We start from the raw sequence: 19,992 nt of genomic DNA, 5'->3' as shown, positions 1-19,992 counted from the left end.
AATGAACTGGGCCAGGGCAGTGAGAGCCTGAATGTTAACCATTGGACCACCGGGGCTGGCTGCCTAGAATATAACTAGCACAGAATAGGCTCTTATTAGCCTTGGTGGAATAATCAATGACTGAAGTGTATAAAGAAGGATTATGTGATCATTTTAACTGTGCCTTAACCTGCCTAAATGACCTTGAATATGTCACTCATATCTCTCAGCTTGTTTTACATGTCTCTACCTTATAGATTCCTGTAAGGATCAGGATAAATATGAGGTAAAGGACTCCCAAACACTTTGAAAACTTAGTGCCACAGAAACATGGGTAAAACTCATTAGCATAAAAACTTGCCAGATTCTTTAGACAATCTGTTCTATTATAAGACAAGTAGAACTGTAATCTAATACCTAACCAAATTGGAATTAGGGGCAAAGAATGACTTTGTATGAAGGATCTAGTTCTCTTGTTCAGCATTTAGCATAATGAGGTTTCAATTGCTATAGCAGAGGTGCTCCCCCCATTGATAAATGCCTGGCCCCATATGTAAACGACGGGCAATATCAGAGAAGATGTTCCCACCTGAACCTCCCGTTGAGGCATCTCAGATGTTTTCAGTGCATAAGAATAAATAAGTAGGTTGGCTTTTGTATGATATTGCTGGGTCAATAAACAAACACAAATCGGGGGCAAGTTCTATCAGCAAATGTGCTCAATTCAGATGTAAATTGATGCAAACCATTAATAAAAAAACATAAAATGTGCAAGGAAAGCAAGTGATTACCTGGTTATTTTAAACTAGATGTTTGTTGTTGTTAAAGCCATAATTAAATTTCATTTTTGCAAAATATGTCCATCTTCATCACAGTTAATGTCATAAGTAAATGGAACAATTGTTCTCTCTTGGGATTTAAAATTTAGGAACAACAGCAGGCTTACTTTGAGTCAAAAAAAGAAAAGGAAAACAAAATAATAAAACAAAATTTGGGAACTTTCAGAAGAACAAACAGGATTTTATTTGTGTGTGGTCTGGTAATTTCATTTTCAAAACAAAGAAATCAGATATTTGGAGGAAAAAATAGACAATTATCTGCAGTAAAAGTGCCTTCAAGCATTTCTATTATTATGTACTATAGGGCAAATTTTTTAATAAATTAGATTTATCTTGAATCTCATCCACTTACATTTATGTACCCCTATTTATTGAGTATAGACTGCTTAGCATGTGCTGTGCCATATGCCCAGAATACAAATATACACAAGATGTTTAGGTTATATGAATTTCAGTACACAAATCCAGGTGGATAAGAAATAAAGCATTTTTTATTTTCTCTGAACCAATTTAATTTTTCTCTTGAGTCCTATTCCTGCTGTGCTGGCAAGAGATTCAAGTTCAGTGTGTCTGGGATTTTCCCCTATCTTTCTCCCATAGGTCATGCCATATGCAATTCCAAAGCATCCATGATGAGGGTGTACTGGAGGGAGCCCCCACTTATTAAACATCTGGGATCATGAGATTAATCTCTCCCCTGTTTGCATGGTGCCTGTAGGTCCTTCCCTCCATGCACAGGAGGAAAGAATCTTCTGAGGCTGGGGACTCTGGTCCCTAAGTACTTATCTTGGACCTTGTTGCAAGGCTCTGGTCCTTCAACTCTGCAAGCCACAGACCTCTCTCTCCCTTACAGTCCAAGGGAACACCTTTTACAGTCTGGAGAAGTAGCTCTCTCCCTTTTGCTTCTTCTTGAGCACTCTGCTTCCCCATCCCATTTACTTCCTGTAAACTTTATAGGACATTCTATGGGGTTGGGCTATTGGAAACAAAAGCCAAGACTGTAGGCTACCTCAGCTTCTTGGCACAGCCACACCTCCCTTAAAGCAATGATAATGAGTCCCCTCTTCTACACCTGTGGTCCTAACTTTGTCCAGCATAGCATTTCAGGAACTGTTATAATTACCTCCTCTCTAATTTTCTTGCTTCCTCTCTGTCCTTGTACTCTAAAGCATTCTATACACAGCTACCAAATTACTCTTCCCTAAGAGTAGCTCCGATCTTGTGATCTCTGGGCTCAAAATTCTTTCCTGGTTTCCCATTAACAGTGAAATTAAGTCCTCATACCTCAGAAATCAGAAATTTTCCATGTCAGCCCTAACATGACAACATTTTCTCTCTCACATATCTCCTTTATGTCCATTTTTTGCAGGCAAACTGCAAAACAACTTAATATATATGCTTTCCCCTTTTCTATGTTGGTTCATGATGTTTCATCTGCAAGAAAGGTCCTCCCCTCCCTTCTTACTGATTTCTACTTGAGCACCTTCTCTACGTCCTTCAAGAGCCAGATGCCATGCTGGCTTCTTCATGAAGCCTTCCCCTATTCTCAGAGAACACTAGCTTGCAGGAAGAGGAAAAATGAAATTAAAAACTGAGATGAGTTAATGGCTTCTATCAAAAAAGCTGAATGGAAAGTTAGTCTGGAAATAAAAGCAAACAGGTGAGATGAAGTCGTAATTCCATAACAGACATCAGAATGTGAGTGAATGGGACTTGAGGGAGGGGTTCCCTGAGACTGAGTGCTGATGGAGCCTGTCAGGGCCTGGAGTGGGAATACTCAGCTGCAGGGCCAGGCATTGACTAAGGGACATACTTGTCTGTTCTATGCTACTGACAGACTTCAGCACTCTTTCTAATGCCAACCTTACGCAATGCTGTTGTTCAACATAGTGGCAACACTTCCTGGTGACTTATCTGAATTCCCATTGTACTTTTATTGTATCTATTCTATGACACTAAAATGAATAACAACTATAACGAGGTCATTTTTTATCCGTCCTATCTCCACTATTGGATTATATCCTCCTCAAAGGCAGGGCTCTCACCTCCTTCACCTTGGTGTCATAAAACACCTCACATTGTACCCTGAACATAATTCCCAGGACACCCATTTTAAAAATGGAGACATTAAGGCATCAATATCCAGGATGATGTCGAAGCCATTAAAGCATTGACACTCCAGTAAATTCAAAGACAGATGAGTCTGGTGCCGTATACCTGCTTGTCTTATGTGGCAGTCTCTAGATGAAATGGTGATACTCTGAAGCTACTAGATCTTATTAACCAATACAGCACATGATAATAAGATAGCAAGTTCCAATATTTCTTTTTACAGTTCTGACTGTACCTTAACATGGCAGATGTTTACGTGAAGTCTGAGGGGTCCAACTTTTCATATATTGACCAATATCTGCAGGTGTAATTGGCATAGGGCCAGAATTCTCCATGGGCCCTAGATTATCCCAGCACCAGGGATGAATATGGTCATTATATTTATCTTAGTAAAAGAATAACGTGTTGAAAAAAATAGTATTGCTATGAAATACTGAAGTTACTTCAAGAGTCTACCACATCTTTCTTTAATGAAGTGGAAAAACCACGCCCATCAGCTAACCTGGGAGCAATCATCATTTGCTTTATAAATGAGACACTTCGTGTGGATCAGGACAGAAGTAACATGAGGGAAATCACTTTTGTTAATTTTTAAAATTCATTTATTTGTCTGTCTTAAATTTCGTTTTATCTGTTGGTACTTTTCCTAACAGGGACTCTGCCTGTTCATAAAAGGAGACCTGGTCTCAAATTATTTAGGTGTAAAGTAGTTCTATTAATGTTTCTGCTCAAGGATCCTCCTATGGAAGGCTTTGCAAACACATTTCTGGAGATTTCTCCCTCCTCCCATGGCACCCTGAAAGGCACTGTGATTTAAATTTGCTTTTAATTTTGTCGTCTTTTAGCAAAGTCTTTTTTCCCCATTTTGGAAAAAAAAATGTTCTAATGTTTTTGGATATCATGGATCCTAACAGTTTTCATTGTTCATTAGCACATCTGACTGAATTAAATCATGAATGGTTCAATCCTTTAATATTATCATTCCACCTTATAACCCTCTGCCCCTATCTGAGAGAACTAAAGGAAACTGGGAGATCTGAATTAAAGGATGGTTGAATAATATGTGGTTTGCTCTCTTGTCTTCTTTTTGGCTAAATGTTACATTGATTGTCGCACTTCAAGTGCTGCCACATTCAGCAATACAAGCTTCACGTGATTTCATATTTAACTTGCAGGAAAAGAGCCCAGATCTTTCTCTCCCTCTTTTTTCCTCCCTGTGTGTTTACTGAAATAGGAAGTGTCATAAGCAGCTTGCCTGTTTACTTTCGGCCCATTGTTTTGTAAAGAATAAGGAGAAAACTGACTAGCATTCAGAAGCAGCAGTCAGGAACACCACGCATCCTTTTTCTTCTTACACATCAACTTGTTTAATCAGAGCATTTGTACTTTGATGTATTATTATTATTTCTCTCTATGGGAATTGATTTGCAATGTTACCTAATCAGTGTAGTTCCAATTTTAATCTTGGAGCTCAGCAATAAATATAAGACATTAATTTCCATAAACCATATATATTTGAAACCTTCATTTACATACTGAGCAATTTAGGCCTATAATTCTAATGTGTTTCTATTCCTTTTGGGTTACTGTTTGCATAACCTTTTTATAGCTCTGGCAACCCATAATGCTGCCCAATGCTGACAAATTTCTTGCTGTTGTCCAACGCATGAAAATGTGTTTTAAGTAAGTCTCCCACACTCCCTCAGTTATTTTTCTTCTTTCTCACTTGCCATGGAGGGTAATTCTCTTCTAGGAGCTGAAAAAATCCGTTTTTTTCGCCTACCAATTTCAGTATATCGTTTGGGAGTTTTCTCTATCTTAGGATATGGCTCTAATATGGGTGGTACCAATACAACTCCATTTATCCCAGGCCGGATGATTCAACTTTAAGAAAAGTACAGACTTAGCTGTAAGTAATACCACCTTTGCTGCTAAGAGGTTGGGAGTGTGAGACTGAACGTAACCGAGTACACTTAACATAGAAACTGAGCATTTTTTAAGGTGATGTAAGAACAGATTGAGGATGTTAAAATGGGTCATCCTATTTTAGAAAAATATATGTATACACACACACGTATATATATATATATATATATATATATACATATATACACACACACACACACACACATATAGTGAGAGGGAGCAAGAGCGAGCGAGGTTTAACACAGAGAAATTGGATTCAGCTCCCAACAATTCATCTTTAATAGCTTCTACATGCTTAATACTTCAAATATTTAAAAATTTTTCTTTTTATGGACAACTACCTTCAGCCTAATCTAATCATATCCTCAGTGTGGATAGCACTTCATAGTTTTTAATGCACTTTCATGTACATGATCACATTTGATATTTATAATATTTCCATAAGGTGTTGCTATATTTGTGTTAAATATAAGGAATCGAAGGACCAGGGGTTTTTAGTATTATATTGTTATTGACATAAAGGGAATATGGGTTTATCTGGAGTATAGGAAGAACAGAAATATATATCCGTTCGTGCATAGTTGTTAGGATATTGACATCTTTTTGTAAGACCACAGTAGATGTTTGCCTGCTTACCGAAGCCCTTTGAACCTGAGGGAGGATGCAGGACAGCCAAAACAAGTGTGCCGGCTCCTGACCTGGCTGTGCTCTCCTGTCATTCTCGCCCAACAACTTGGCCTAAATCTAGTCCAGGTGGGTGGTGAAACAAAATCATTAGCTGCTGTTTCACAAAGAAGGTGAAATAAATCTGGGGTCTCAGCTCAGTTCTTAAAAACAAGAGTCCATTTCACCCTTCCTACCTGTTAGGCAGTTTTCGTGGTCAAAGATTAATTTGTACACGAGCAGACTGTTCACAGCTCTCCCGAGAGTCACACAGATGGATGCAGAAGAGGACACTGGTTCCATGTGGTAGATACAAGCAGAGGTTGCGCAGCTCAGAGGCAAAAACAAAATGCTTAAGGTGAGGATGCCAAGCTTCAGTTCTGCTCACAGCACCACCTTGCAGTACCGCTGACTCAGTGTTTCTCTGAATGAGCCGTACAGAGGGAAGCAGGGGATTTGGAGTCAGGCACACGTGGGTTGCAATCCTTGCTGCTCCAGCATTGAGAGCTAGGGCATGTTGCTTAACCTCTCTGATCCTCAGTGTGGAGAATTGTTGGGTATTAAATGTGTACTAGTTTTCTACTGCCATATAACAAATTGCACAAATTTAACACCTATTAATTATTTCACAGTTTCTGTGGATCAGAAGTCCAGAAACAGAATGGTTGGCATCTGCTCAGGGTTTCCCGGGACTGAAACCAAGTTGTTGACCAGGACCACAGTTTGCATCTAGCACTTAGGATCTTCTTCCAAGCTCACAGGCTGTGGGCAGAACTCATTTCCTTACAGTTGTAGCCCTGAGGTCCTCATTTTCCTGCTCGCTTTTGGCCAGGAAATGCTCTCAGCAACTAGAAGCTGCCTGCAGTTCTTGCCATGTCGTCCCTATGGGCAGTTCACAAGATGGATGTTTGCATTTTTTCAGGCCACAAAGAACACATCTCTCTGATTTCCCCTTTGTTACCAGCCAGATAAAAGTCTCTGCTTTAATTGGTACTTGTGTTTCGATCATGCCCATCTGGATAATCTCCCTATTTTAAGGCCGGCTATGCCATAAAACATAAGCTAAATCACAGGAGTGAAATCTATCAGACTCACAGACACAGGGTTACACAGGACATGTACGTCACTGGCGGGAAACCTTGAGGACACTGTAAAATCCAACCCATCACAAAGCAACACAATGTATGTGAAAAAAAACAATCCAGCTCTTGGCATAGGATAAATGGTAATTCTTCTATCAAACGGGGTTAACATCATAGATTTTAAAGGGTATGACAGTTCTGGTAACTTTTATGCATCTGTCTCCTATTCAGAGAAAAATTCTGTGTAAATTACACTTCTTTCATCAACCAGACTGCCTAGATTACCACCAAGCACACAACAAGTGCTTAGTAAAGACTTGTTTAATGATATAGGCCATGAGAGGTAAATCACACATTCACACTAAGGAATCACCTTGACATTTTGAAGACTTGTAGACCGTGATTCAAGACTCTCTCAGGGTATTCATATTTACAGTTTTAACCAATATTCATTGGTTAGCAACCTGTAAATTTTTATTCACAGACACTGTCAGCTCTTGGATTTCTATCTGCATCTGCACACTGGTCATTTCCACTTGAGTGTTACCCACACATTCCAAATTAAACATGTTGCAAATGGAATTGCACCCCCTAAGTTATTTCCTTCTTTTATAACTTTATCTCACTGAGTGTATCACATTCTCTTCAATCTCCAAGGCTAGAAACCTGAGAATCATTCATCTTAGACTCTTCTCTCTCTTACTCCCGTTATCCAGCTGATGGAATCATGTCAAATTTGCCTCCTGAATAGTTTAATTATTCTTCTTTTCTTTATTTGTGCTAACCCTGACCCTTATCATTTCCTACCTGGACTACTGTAACAGTGTATTCCTAATCAGTTTTCCTGTTCTCAGATTCTCCTATCCATTCTACACTCTATTGTCTAAGTTCTTTTTCAAAAGTATAGATCTGATCCTGTCTCTCACCAGATTTCAATGACTCTCAATTAATGCTCTGAAAAAAATATAACCATCCAGATTCTACTTCTACTACCTGGCTATACATGAATCTCCATACAGCAGGAAAAGTTATCTTTTAAAAATTTTTGAGGCCTAATTTACAGATGATAAAACACACAGATATTTTTTGTGTTTTGATAGGTTTTGACAAATATATATATTTGTGAAACCACCATCCAATTAAGATATAAAATATCAAAGAAATCTTTGTAAAACATAAATTGTATTGTGTTACTGTTGTCAAAGGTCTCAAAAGCTTCCCACAGGTAAGACCCTGCCACTCTCCAACCTTTCGTCCCGAGGCCCACCCCTCACTCACACAGCTCATGCCTTGTGTGTGGTCTTTCCTAGTTGTTTCCAATATTCCAAGCTCATCCCTGCCTCTGCCTAGAGCATTCTCATGGTTTTTCCCCTCTCTTCCTTCAGGTCTGTTCAAATGCCACTTCCTCAGAGTTCAATAAACCCTCAAATGTTCAAATGAGCTCAATAAATGCTTGTTTAAATGACTTGTGTTTGGGGGAGCTTTCTTGATCATCTCATTTAAAATAGCACCCACATCTCAGTCCTTCCCCTACCAGGCATCACCATCTGACCAGTTTTAGACATTTGTTCATTTATGTGTTTGCACTGGAATGTGAGCAGACTTTGGATGTCTTGTTTACTGCTGTATTCCCAATGTTTCAAATAGTATTGGAGAATAGGTTTTCAATTAATATTTGTGAGTGGAGGGGATGAAATCTAAATTCTATAGCACAACATAAAAGGCCCTTCAGGATCTGGCCCTTACCTTTTTTGCGCTTACGTTTTCTACTTCCCATAATCCCTAAACTTCAGTCAGTTTCAACTATTTGCAGTTCAGTAAAGATGCCAAACTTCCCTTCACCACTGAGTGCATCTTCTCTCTGTTCTGGGAGTTGTCTACCTTGAAATTTTTGCCTCTTCTCAGCTTGAATTTCTTCCTCTGTGACTATCTCCCTGACTCCTTCAACACACTGAGTTCTCCCCGCTCCATGCTTCCTCCTTCACACGCTCTCCTTAGGATAGCTCCTAGAATGTCCAGTGAGCACTCACATTTCAGTAGCGTTTTTATACCAATACTTGAGCTCTTTGAGGATATTGATATGTATTTTCATCTTTGTATCACCAGTACTTTGCTAGCTTACTGTATAATTTGAGCTCAATAAATTTTTTATTAAAAGAAGATAACAGAAAAAAGAAGAAAAACGAGAAGGAAGGGGTAAGAAGAGAGGAAGAAAATAGAAAAGAAAAACAAAATAGATATTTAGGTAATGAAATGTGAAGATATGAATTCAGTCCCTCAAATACAAAGAGTCCAAAGGCTCAGCAAAATAACCTGGAATTAATTCATGCCTGTTCTCAGTTATGAAATCTAGGGCTTATTTATATTTAGGATTTCCAAATTCTTCTTCTTTCTGGTATTTGTGTGGTGTGTGTGTGTGTGTGTGTGTGTGTGTGTGTGTGTGTGTGTGACTGGTTCTGAGGGAAAGAAGATTGTATAGAAGATATATTAGATAGTGGTTTTCATATAAATCCACAACAGTTTTAAAACTACAAAATGGTAACACACATCTGTGTGATGTTTATTATACATATAACCAATTCTCTAGTGTTTTATATAAATAGTGGGAAACACATTCACAACATAATCAAATGTGAAAACAATCTTATTATGTAGATACTTAATAAAACCTCTGATTTTCCCTCATTTCAGCTTGGTTCCTTCCTTGACCATCTTTCCTTTTGAAGTTGAACAGACCCAGAAGAGTAGAGAAAAAGCTTAAGGTATGGTTGTATTAATCATGTTTTTATTTTCTATATTTTATGATGCTTTGACATATTGGTGCCTTTTTGGCTGGGGAGAGATTGGTCCTCCCAGGGCTAGCTAAATCCAGGAGAGAAAATGAGTCTCTGGGAGCACACCTTTCATATGGAAACCAACCAATACAAAACCCACACCCTAACCACCTCTTTTATCTAACTCTCACATGCCAAGTCACTATTTCCTTGCCACAAATCACCCCAGCGTATGATAACTAGAGACCACCCCTATAGCTCAGAGCCTACTGAAATTATTTAAACTCTTCAATTCTAAACTTGCTCAAACTTGCCTACCATACTTCACCTGTTTCTTCCCAAGGAAACTGTAATAAAGCCCTGGACCACACCTTCTCCTTTGCTCCTTCTGCCTCCTAACCTACCTGGGGTTTCCCCATGTAGAACTGTAGGATGTGGTGTGTCCCCTTCTCTTGGGAACTGTAATAAAGCTTCTTTAAATGGTATTGACCTCTCTGTGTCATCACCTCTATAAATTAAAGTCAGTCTTTATAATTGAATTCTGGGTAAAATCAAGACAATGTTTCAATGTAGATGAAACAAGAATTAGTAATGATATCACCTCACTCTGGTCAGAATGGCTATAATTAGCAAGACAGAAAACAACAAGTGTTGGAGAGGATGTGGGGAGAAGGGAACACTCATACACTGCTGGTGGGAGTATAAACTCGTGCAACCTCTATGGAAAACAGTATAGTGTATCCTCAGGAAATTAATAATAGATCCACCATATGATCCAGCTATTCCACTGCTGGGTATTTATCCAAAGAACTTGAAAACACAAATCCATAAAGATACATGCGCCCCTATGTTCATCACGTCAATATTAACAATAGCCAAGACTTGGAAGCAACCTAGGTGCCCATCAAGGGATGAATGGATAAAGAAGATGCGGTACATATACACAATGGAATACTACTCAGCTATAAGGAAGGATGGAATCCAGCCATTTGTGACAACATGGATGGACCTTGAGAGTATTATGCTAAGTGAAATAAGTCAGAGGAAGAAAATCAAATACCATATGATCTCACGCGTAAGTAGAAGATAAAAACCACCACCAACAATCACATAGAGACAGAGATCGGGTTGATAGTTACCAGGGGGGGAAGGGGAGAGGGAGGAGGGGAAAAGGGGTGATTAGGCACACGTGTGGTGATGGATTATAATTAGTCTTTGGATGGTAAACACGATGTAATCTACACAGAATTCAAAATATATTATGATGTACATCTGAAAGCTATATAATGTTATAATCCAATGTTACTGCAATAAAAACAAAAATTAAAATTAAAAAAAAAATAAATCCAAAGAACTACTAATGAATCTTTGAATAATTTGATTAATTCTCATTCCCCCAAGAATTGCCTGCAATAGTAATCATACCAGAAAAGTCAAGAATTTCCTGTAATATAAATCACACTAGAATGCAGGGAGCTATAAGGAAAAGAAATGGAGGAATTCCCTAGGAAACACTGCAATCTGTGTCATATCATTCTCTGCAACAATACTTCGGACAAAATCCATTTAACTTGCTCTTAGCCATCATAGTTGTTTCCCTGAATCATAAAATTCCAATTATGAAATAAACCCAGACATCAACTTGATTAGTATGATCATAAATCTTAGCAGCATGCATGCTTCGAACTTCAGATTTGAGGTCATAATTATAGATTCTATTATTTCCCCTACCTACTGCACTACTTAGTATTATTTTGATGCACTCCCAATTGTAAGCAGTACTTTTTTTAATGAATGTAAAGGGATCATTGGTTTAAAACCATTGAAACAAGATTTTTGAGAGCTCAATGGCAATATATTGAGTATTAATTTTATTGATTAATTTTAGATGCAATTAAAAAGGAACCAAAATTATCCATTATCTTTACTTATAAAGCTATACTTTCCCAATTATATGTAACTTTCCTCAAGCCTTTACATGGAGTGCACATCTATATATAGATAATTAATTAGTTATATTATTTGGATATGTTTTTAAAGGGAGCTTTCTATTCTAAATTAAAAGCTTTGTAATGAAGCCTTTTCTTTGGACCACATTTGTGTAAATTTCATAAAATAAAATAAATATTCATTAATAGCTTGCTGCTAAATGGGCTGCTGCTACAATATGCTCTATAGGCATTAGTGCAGAGATGGAGGTTTGGAATTCAGGCTTTTGGAACTGGCTTGGTCATATTTCTGAAAGTAAAGGAGCTTCCAGCCTATTACCAGACACAGATAATATCAGTACTCAGAATTTCTGTTCACATCAAAACCCACGTGCCATCGGCCAAATTTGCCCCTGAGTTTCGATTTCAGTTTTGCTTTCATTTAGATGTGAGTGAACTTGGGTTCATTACTTGACCTCTATAATGCTTAGTTTCATCATCTGTAAAAAGAGAGGTTAAAATTAATGATCTCTAAGGTCTTTTCAACTGCTAACCTAACAAAAGTATAGAACTGAAGAATTGCATACCATAAATATCCAGAATGTACACATAAATAGAGGTAGGGAAGGTATCATTCACTGCATTAGTCAGACACATTCACTCAGTAACTCGTTCATTCAGTCACTCATTAATCAATAAACTTGTTTAGTATATACCAGATACGAAAGAAAAATAAGATGGGTTCCTGGCTTCAAGGATGACCTCCCTTTGCCTCCCCATCAGAGGTTCATCAAGGAATTACTACTTTAATCTCTGTTATGGCCAGATTATTTGCTTTGAATTGTAGCTTATGAGATAATATACATAAGGAAATTGTTGAATAAGTAGTCATCTTGGTGAGATTTGAAAGGTTATTAATTGATGTTAAAGATTATCTTTCAGTTTTTGCTGTTCAACTTAATTTCCTTGGGAAGTATGACCATGAGAAACTAAGGAATAGACATGTTTTAAAACTTGTTTTTATGTAGAATTACTTTTCTGTTAAAGATGGTTGAGCAATTGAATGGGATTCCAAGCTAAATGATCAAATCTTTCATTGACGTTTCAAAAACAGACTGGATCGTCAATGGTCTGAAATGATGTGAAATGGAGCTGACTCTCATAGAGGTTATTAATACAAATCAAATTATCATGCTTAAAATAATAATGATGGTAACAATAATAATATGTGTCCTCGTCCCTCAATACACCACAATGAAAAATCTATCCAAAGGTATAGCCCTCTAACCAATAATTAGGACTACGAAGGAAGACTAAAAAAGATCTTATTGTGGACCACGAACCGAGAACCTCAGAAACTCCATTCTCATTCTCCAGGAAGAGATACTCCTTAGTGATTCCCTTTAACGATTAAAAATCAAAGCTGAAATAACACAACACCGCCCTTGTTTCATCTCCATTCCTCTGGGACTCGTTCCTCTAGCACATTCTTTGGCTGTTGACACACACGCACACCCACCCACACACACACATACAAGACAAAGCAAGGTGCAATCAAGCAGAGTGGCTCACTTTTGCCCAGTAACAGATGACAAAGGCCTGCAGTAGAATGCATAGTGGAGAGAAGTCTAAGCTAATAGACAGACTAAATATTCAATGTCCTCCAAAATCCTGATTATCAGGACAAGAGCTAAAATAGCTAATGCACAAGCAGGCTCAATTAACCCTAATTAGTTCAGAGTCAGGCTACAAAAGACTTAATTAGCAGTTATTAGGTGTCGCTCAGAAAAGGAGCATAAATAATGGTTGGTAGCAAGCTGTGTTTAAGAGTCTCCTGGCTGAGTTACACCAAAAAAAAAAAAAGTGAAATCAATCTTCTTGCATTGGGGATTAAATGTAAAATAATAATAGGGGTCTTGACTTAAATTTCATTTATTCAGGGTGGATTGTTGATTTAATTCTTTTTTTCTGGATAACTCAGATGCTTCAGGAGGGAAGTTTGAAAGCTTAATTCTAATGGTGTGATCATTACATGCTGCCACAAAGAGATGAACATCTGCAGTTGGGATGGTGAGTGGCTAACAGGGTTCAGAGGAATAGCAGAAAGGTTTGCCTTGAACGCTTCAAAATTCAGCCTTCAGAGGGTCTCATATTGAGGAGGTCCAGGGAGGAAACCTTGATGCTCAAAGAGAGCAGGGAAACTGAGTTATGATGAGCATGAAGATAAGCTGGTGACTGGGCCCAACTCTGATTGCTCTAAGCTTGAATCCAGGATGCACATCTAATGGGTTCCCTTCAGCCCTCCACAAATCCTTCTTTCTCCTTCCTTCTTTCTTGCCCCATTTATTCACCAATTTTCTCACAGGAGGGGAAAGTTAAGGACTCTGTTCTGACTTCATTGTTAAATGCTTTTCATCAAAAAAACATAATGACCAGATTAAAACAAAAACAGAGGTAAAGGAAAATGATATACCCCTCTCCTCTAGTCTTGCTTGCTTTTGCTCTCTCTCTGACACATTTTTAGAATAAGGATGACCCTCAGATAGGTAGAAAATCTTAAGATTCCTCTTAAACTTTATAATATCTTGCACAAAATATGGGGTTGACATGAGTGGGGCCAGGAATTTGTTTTAGAACACTGCAGGATTCTTATGTTTTAATGCATATTTGATTGTCTTTATTTAACATGACTATAAATGTTATCATTCATAAAACTATTCAGCCTTGTGATAAATTATTGCATAGAAGAATACTGTTTGTAGATGTATGTACACACAGAAAAGCTGTCTTTTAAAAGTCCACTTTAATCAACCATTAACTTCATGTAATAACTGGCTTCCTCTTAAAAAAAAATAATGCTAAATGTCCACTTAGGAAAAATGGAGCTGGGTTAGCTTTCTATTGCTGTGTAGCAAATTGCCACAAATGTAGCACTTTAAAACAATACCCATTTATTAGCACTCAGTTCTGTAGGTCAGAAACCCAGCCCGACTTGATTGGGCTCTTAGAAGGGCAAAATCAAGGTCAGACTGAGCTTTTCTCTGAAGACTGAGGAAGAATCTTTCCCTAGGGGCCGGCCTGGTGGCGCAGCAGTTAATTTCGCAGTTCCGCTTCTCAGCAGCCCAGAGTTTGCCGGTTCGGATCCTGGGTGTGGACGTGACACCGCTTGGCAAGCCATGCTGTAGCAGGCGTCCCACGTATAAAGTAGAGGAAGATGGGCACGGATGCTAGCTCAGGGCCAGACTTCCTCAGCAAAAAGAGGAGGACTGGCAGTAGCTGGCTCAGGGCTAATCTTCCTCCAAAAAAAAAAAAATCATTTCCTAAATCATCCAGGTTGTTTTCAGAATCCCATTGCTTGTTGCTGTAGGTCTGGGGTCCTAGTTTCCCTGCTGGCTGTTAGGCAAGGGCTGCTCTTTGCTCTCACAGTCCCCCAGCCTTCCTTCTTGCATGGCCCCACCATCTTCAATGCAGCAATGACATACCAAGTCCTTCTCACACTTTGCATGTCTCTGACTTCTGCTCCCAGCCAGAGAAAACTCATTGCTTTTGAAAGTCCCATGTGACGAGGCTGGGTTAATTTGAGTAATCTCCCTTTAGATTAATTCAAAGTGAACTAATTAGTAACCTTAATTATCTCCCAAAATCCTTTTTGTCATATAGCATAACATTATCATAGGCATCGTATCTCACCATATCCACAGTTTTAGGGATTATAGCTCAATCTTCCCTGCGCCCACACCTTGGGCCCTGCTGGGGGCAGAGAGTGGCAGTGGTCACTGTATAAGAGCAGGAAAGGGAGGCCAGCAGGGTAACCAAGTGCCACAGGACAACAGAACAGGTGGCTAAGCACATATCATAGAAGCATGAGGGGCAGTGGGAAAGGGACTGCACATGGGCTGGAACTCCAAGCCTTCAACACTTGCTCCATTGTCCCATGGACTTCACTTACAAAACAGATTCAAAGATAAAATTATGAAGAATTTTAAGATGGCGGCTGCAAAGTATTAAATCCCACTGGGGGTCTCCCTTATGAGTGTGACACCCTGTGAAACTGCGCTGATCACATACCCACGAGGCTGGCCCTGGAAATAAGCACTATAGAAGTGTTTGCTGTTATTTGTTTAGTGATAGTAATAGTATTTTTTGGACATCAGACAGTAAACAAAAGGCTGAGTTACTTCAAAATACCTGTCTTACTCTTATTTCGTACAAATAGACTTAGGAAATCAGGACTGAGACAGAGGCGTCTTGTGTTCAATGAGGCTTTGCCAAAGGACTGTCTATAAGAACTCCAATCACTGACTTAAAGTATTTCTTCTCATGGTGGAAGTGATATTGAAATTTTCACCAGAATATGCAAAACTCCCTTCCTTTTTTTACTTTTTCTATTGTTCTGAGTATTGTCCTAACTCCTAAGATGGAAATATGGCTTGTTTCTTTATCAACTAAATTAATGAAAAATAAATAAACTGAATTTATGTTCACTTTAAGTTTTGAAAAAAGATTCTTTTACAGTATCATACAATTCAATTCAAATTCCATTCTATTACAGAATAAGTTATGAAAATTGCACATAGTTTTCCGTTTTTTTCTTCCTTTACTGTCAAAGCTACTGCAGATGGCACAAGCTTAATCCCAAGGAAACTAATAAAGTGAATTGTTCACGCAATTACATATTATTTTCCTGTTATGTACAATTCTCTCTGGGCACCCGATGCTCGGTGATTGACTGATCTGTGAAGCCAGAGTCCTGTCTGATTTTGAGCTTTGAGTATTCAACCACCTCGAAATTTTTGACAAGGCTGTTTAAAGAGTGGTGTGATTGAATCATAAGGCCACTTAAAAACTGCAACATATGCTTCATTCTGTGTGGAGAAAGAAATTCTCATCATCCACAAAAAGAGCAAGGGAAAAAAACACCACAAAATTCTTTAAGAGTGGTGAGCTGAGACAAAGATAATACATATTAGAGAGAGATGGATCTGGGCTCTTGACTAATATAAAGCAATGAAACAAAGAAGACGAGTGACAGCAGACAATGGGTCTAATTATCTCCAGAGGGGGACATCAGGATATTCAGATTCCAGCTGTCAAGCAACTATAGACTTCTCTAGGCTATCTTTTGAGTTTTCAGAGTGCAACAGCAGACCTCAGTTTCACCAAAAGACCATGGTGTCAATGCAGAGCCCAACCAATCCTACTCTTTAGGTGCTGGAAGACTTGCTTAAAGAATCTGGTCACCTTTCCAGCTGCATGGCTCTGCTCTAAAACATGAAAAACTCATAGTGATACCTTTGAGACTTCCAAATAGTAAGCAGGTTCTGATTCTAATACTTGTGAGAAAGTTGCTCAGCACCGTTAAATTTAATTCTACCAACAATTATATGGTGAGCGATTATATTATAAGTACTTTATATGGTGACAGCATGATGCCAAGGAGAAAGCATCATATGGTGGTTGACAGCTAGATTTTTCCACTTGGGTTACCTGGGAAAGGAGCCTAATCTCTCTAAGCAAGGAGGTTCTTGTGTGTGTCCTGGCAAGAATAACTAGATAGTTGTCTTATTTTGTTTCCGTGGAAATAGGACCCCAAATAAGAATAGAGTACAAATAGTTTACTTGCAAGATGATCCCAGAAACAGTGGTGAGGGAGAAAGGAAGGGAAGGAAGAGAAGGCAACCAGTAAAGGGTAGGCTAAGAAGGAAGTTATCACTGTGATACCTGGAACAAGGACTGATTCTCAAACTATGGTTCATGGTTGAGCAGCATCAGCATCACCTGGGCGCTGGTTAGAAATGCAAATTCTCAGGTCTCACTCCAGGCCTACTGAATCAGAAACTCTGCACGTGGACCCAGCAATCTGGTGTAACAAACCCTGCAGGTGATTTTGATGCTCACTCAAGTTTGAGAGCTGGTGGGTTAGGGAACTCTGGGAACAGATGCAGAACACCTGTCTCAGAGTTACTCCCCTTAGTGGGGAGAAGGTAGCTGGGATATCTATATACCAACTCCCAACAGTCATTATTGAGGACAGTTAGGGAGAGGGTGCTGGAAGTAATATTAATTCCTCTGCATTTTTGCCTGGGGTGCCCTTGGGCTGAATGGATTCCAGAGTAAACACTTGGCAAAGAGGTGTTGATCCTGGCAGCTGGAAGTCTTAGGAGCAATACAATTTCCAGGTCCAGGACACATGGGTGAGACACCACCAGCTAATATTGTGGTATCTTAAGGATTGCGATAATGCACTAAAGGGCATGATGCAGTACTTATCACAAAAACCCATTGTGTATTAAAATCTAAGGATAATGCAAAGATTAACAAGATGTAATCCCCGCCCTCAGGGAGTAGACAGTTTACAGAGAGCTAGGATGCAGACTCATAAGTAGAATCTAAGGCGGGATACAATAAATGCCACAGGTGATGTAAGCCCAAGAGGGAGAGATTATATCTGATTTGAGGGGGAAGATGCTCTTGAATCAGTGGACTCTGAGATGGGAGGGGCAGATTTTGGCAGGCTCAGATGAAACAAGAGGGGTGATTGAACTGTGGAAAAGGACACAGGTTGCTGTATCAGAAGCCTCGTTATCATTGAAACTCAAGTGCCTATTGTAACTGGATACCTGAGCTGCAAGTATTCATTACAAAAATGGAAGTAACTTCCATGGCTAACAAGTGTGAAATGTAAGGGTGCTAAAGGTTAGTATTTCTTTACCACTTCACATCTCCAACAGCCTCACCAGTAATTTTCTGAAAAAGAATTAAGGCTTATTGGTTTGAAAAACACAAAAAGATGTTTCAAGCAGCTGCACAGATGTGCAGCTTTCCTGGGATTTGCATAGAAAGGAGAAAGTGCTGACTTAATTTTATTCAGTAGCATTATTATCCTTATAACATAACTTTTACAGTCTTAGGCAGAGCTGTAATATGTACTGTGAGAGTTAAGATAAGTTAAAAAGTAGAAGGGTGGAGTAGAGAAAAGAAATAAGTTGAATAGAAAGAATACAGAATTCCATATTTTTGAGTATTTTGTTACTGGGATCCCATATCTCACAGCAGAGATACCTCTACTCTGCTAGCCTATTTCACAGATTTCCTAGGTGCCCACCCCCGACTAAAGCCATTGCTGTGGACTGAATGTTTGTGTCTCTTACCCTCAAATTCGTGTAGTGAGGCCCTATCTGCTACTGTGGTGGTATTCAGAGGTGGAGTCTTTGGGAGGTAATTGGGTCATGAGGGTGTAGCCCTCATAAATGGGATCAGTGCCCTCAAAGGCAGAGGCATGAGAAAGATGATAGCTCTCTCATGTGAGGCTACAATAAGAAGGTGCCCGACTGTAAACCAGGAAAAGGATCCTCACCAGACATCAAATCTACTGGCACCTTGGTCTTGGACTTCTCAGCTTCCAGGACTCTGAAAAATAAATGTTTGTTGTTTAAGCCTCCCAATCTACCATGTTTTACTATAGCAGCTCAAGCAGACTGAAACACCAATGCCCTAGGTGTCAATTTCTCCTCATATATGCTACATTTAATCTCATCCCTGGTGCCTCCCTCTCATTTCCCATCTGTGGGCTCAATGGAAAATGTCCCACGATTGCTCATATATCAGGGCTCTCCTTTTTTAATAAAGAAGACTTTTTTTCTTAATTTCTTTTTTTCTGAATTCTTGAGAATATTAGTGAGAGAATTCAGGTTAGATGAGAGAAAATAGGAGCTAGTAATTAGATGCTTAAGCAAGGAGGAATGGAAGAGGTTGAAAGTATTGAAAGACAGCAAAGAAAGGCACTTCATGGCCAGCTGGGCTGTCCTCTACACTGTATTTTCCAACATATTGTGGAAAGCGATTGTGTGTGTGTGTTGGTGTGTGTGTGTGTCAGACACAGTATGAAATCTCTTAGTAGAAGTTGGAAGCACTTGCCCAAATAGTTGGAGACTTCCTGAGAGATTTCCTGTTTCAAAGCTTTGAGTGTTAAAGTATTTAGTGGTGGTGAATCTCAAGGTGTGGTTATGTGATGCCTGAGGTATCGCAGAGCACATATCCATGCTGTATTCTTTCTCTGTAGGTGGGCTTGTCAGCACCATATGAACCAAGCTCTTCCAATTATGGGCAAATAAACATTCTTATGTTATAAACTGAGAGACAAAGTTCTGGGAATAATTTAGATGTTGCAAAACACCTTCTCCATTAGCTCAAGATTAAATATTATGCTAAAATTCTTTTTAAATGTATATAAAGCATGTAAATATAAATTGCTTAACTCACTGGTCACCTATTATGCTGATTTAATATTTTATGAAGGATCGAATACTTGCACATGACTGAAGTCTTCACCACAGATAAAACACTGGGGTGTTAGGAGTATCTGTTTCTTAAGTCAAGCCAGAAGGTGAGCTGAGAGCCGTGAGTCTGGCGGTGATCACAGTTCCATTACAGGATTAAAATCAATGCTTCTCTACAAAATTCAGCCCATTGTATCGACTGAATAGGGAATTTGGGAATAGAGTATAAAGCTCAGCAGACAAATCAGAGATTGAGGATAAAGTAATTAAAACATATCAACAATCCTTTAAATATCTCAGTCCAGAAAACAAAATACAGTATCTTGCATGTACACCATGCGTTACTTCCATTCCTTCACTTGATAAATACTTATTGAAGAATTTCTAATATATCAAACTAGGCACTATGG

The sequence above is a fragment of the Equus caballus genome, chromosome 27, assembly GCF_041296265.1.
Source record: "Equus caballus isolate H_3958 breed thoroughbred chromosome 27, TB-T2T, whole genome shotgun sequence".
Lineage (NCBI taxonomy): Eukaryota > Metazoa > Chordata > Mammalia > Perissodactyla > Equidae > Equus > Equus caballus.
This window is presented reverse-complemented; position numbering follows the sequence as displayed.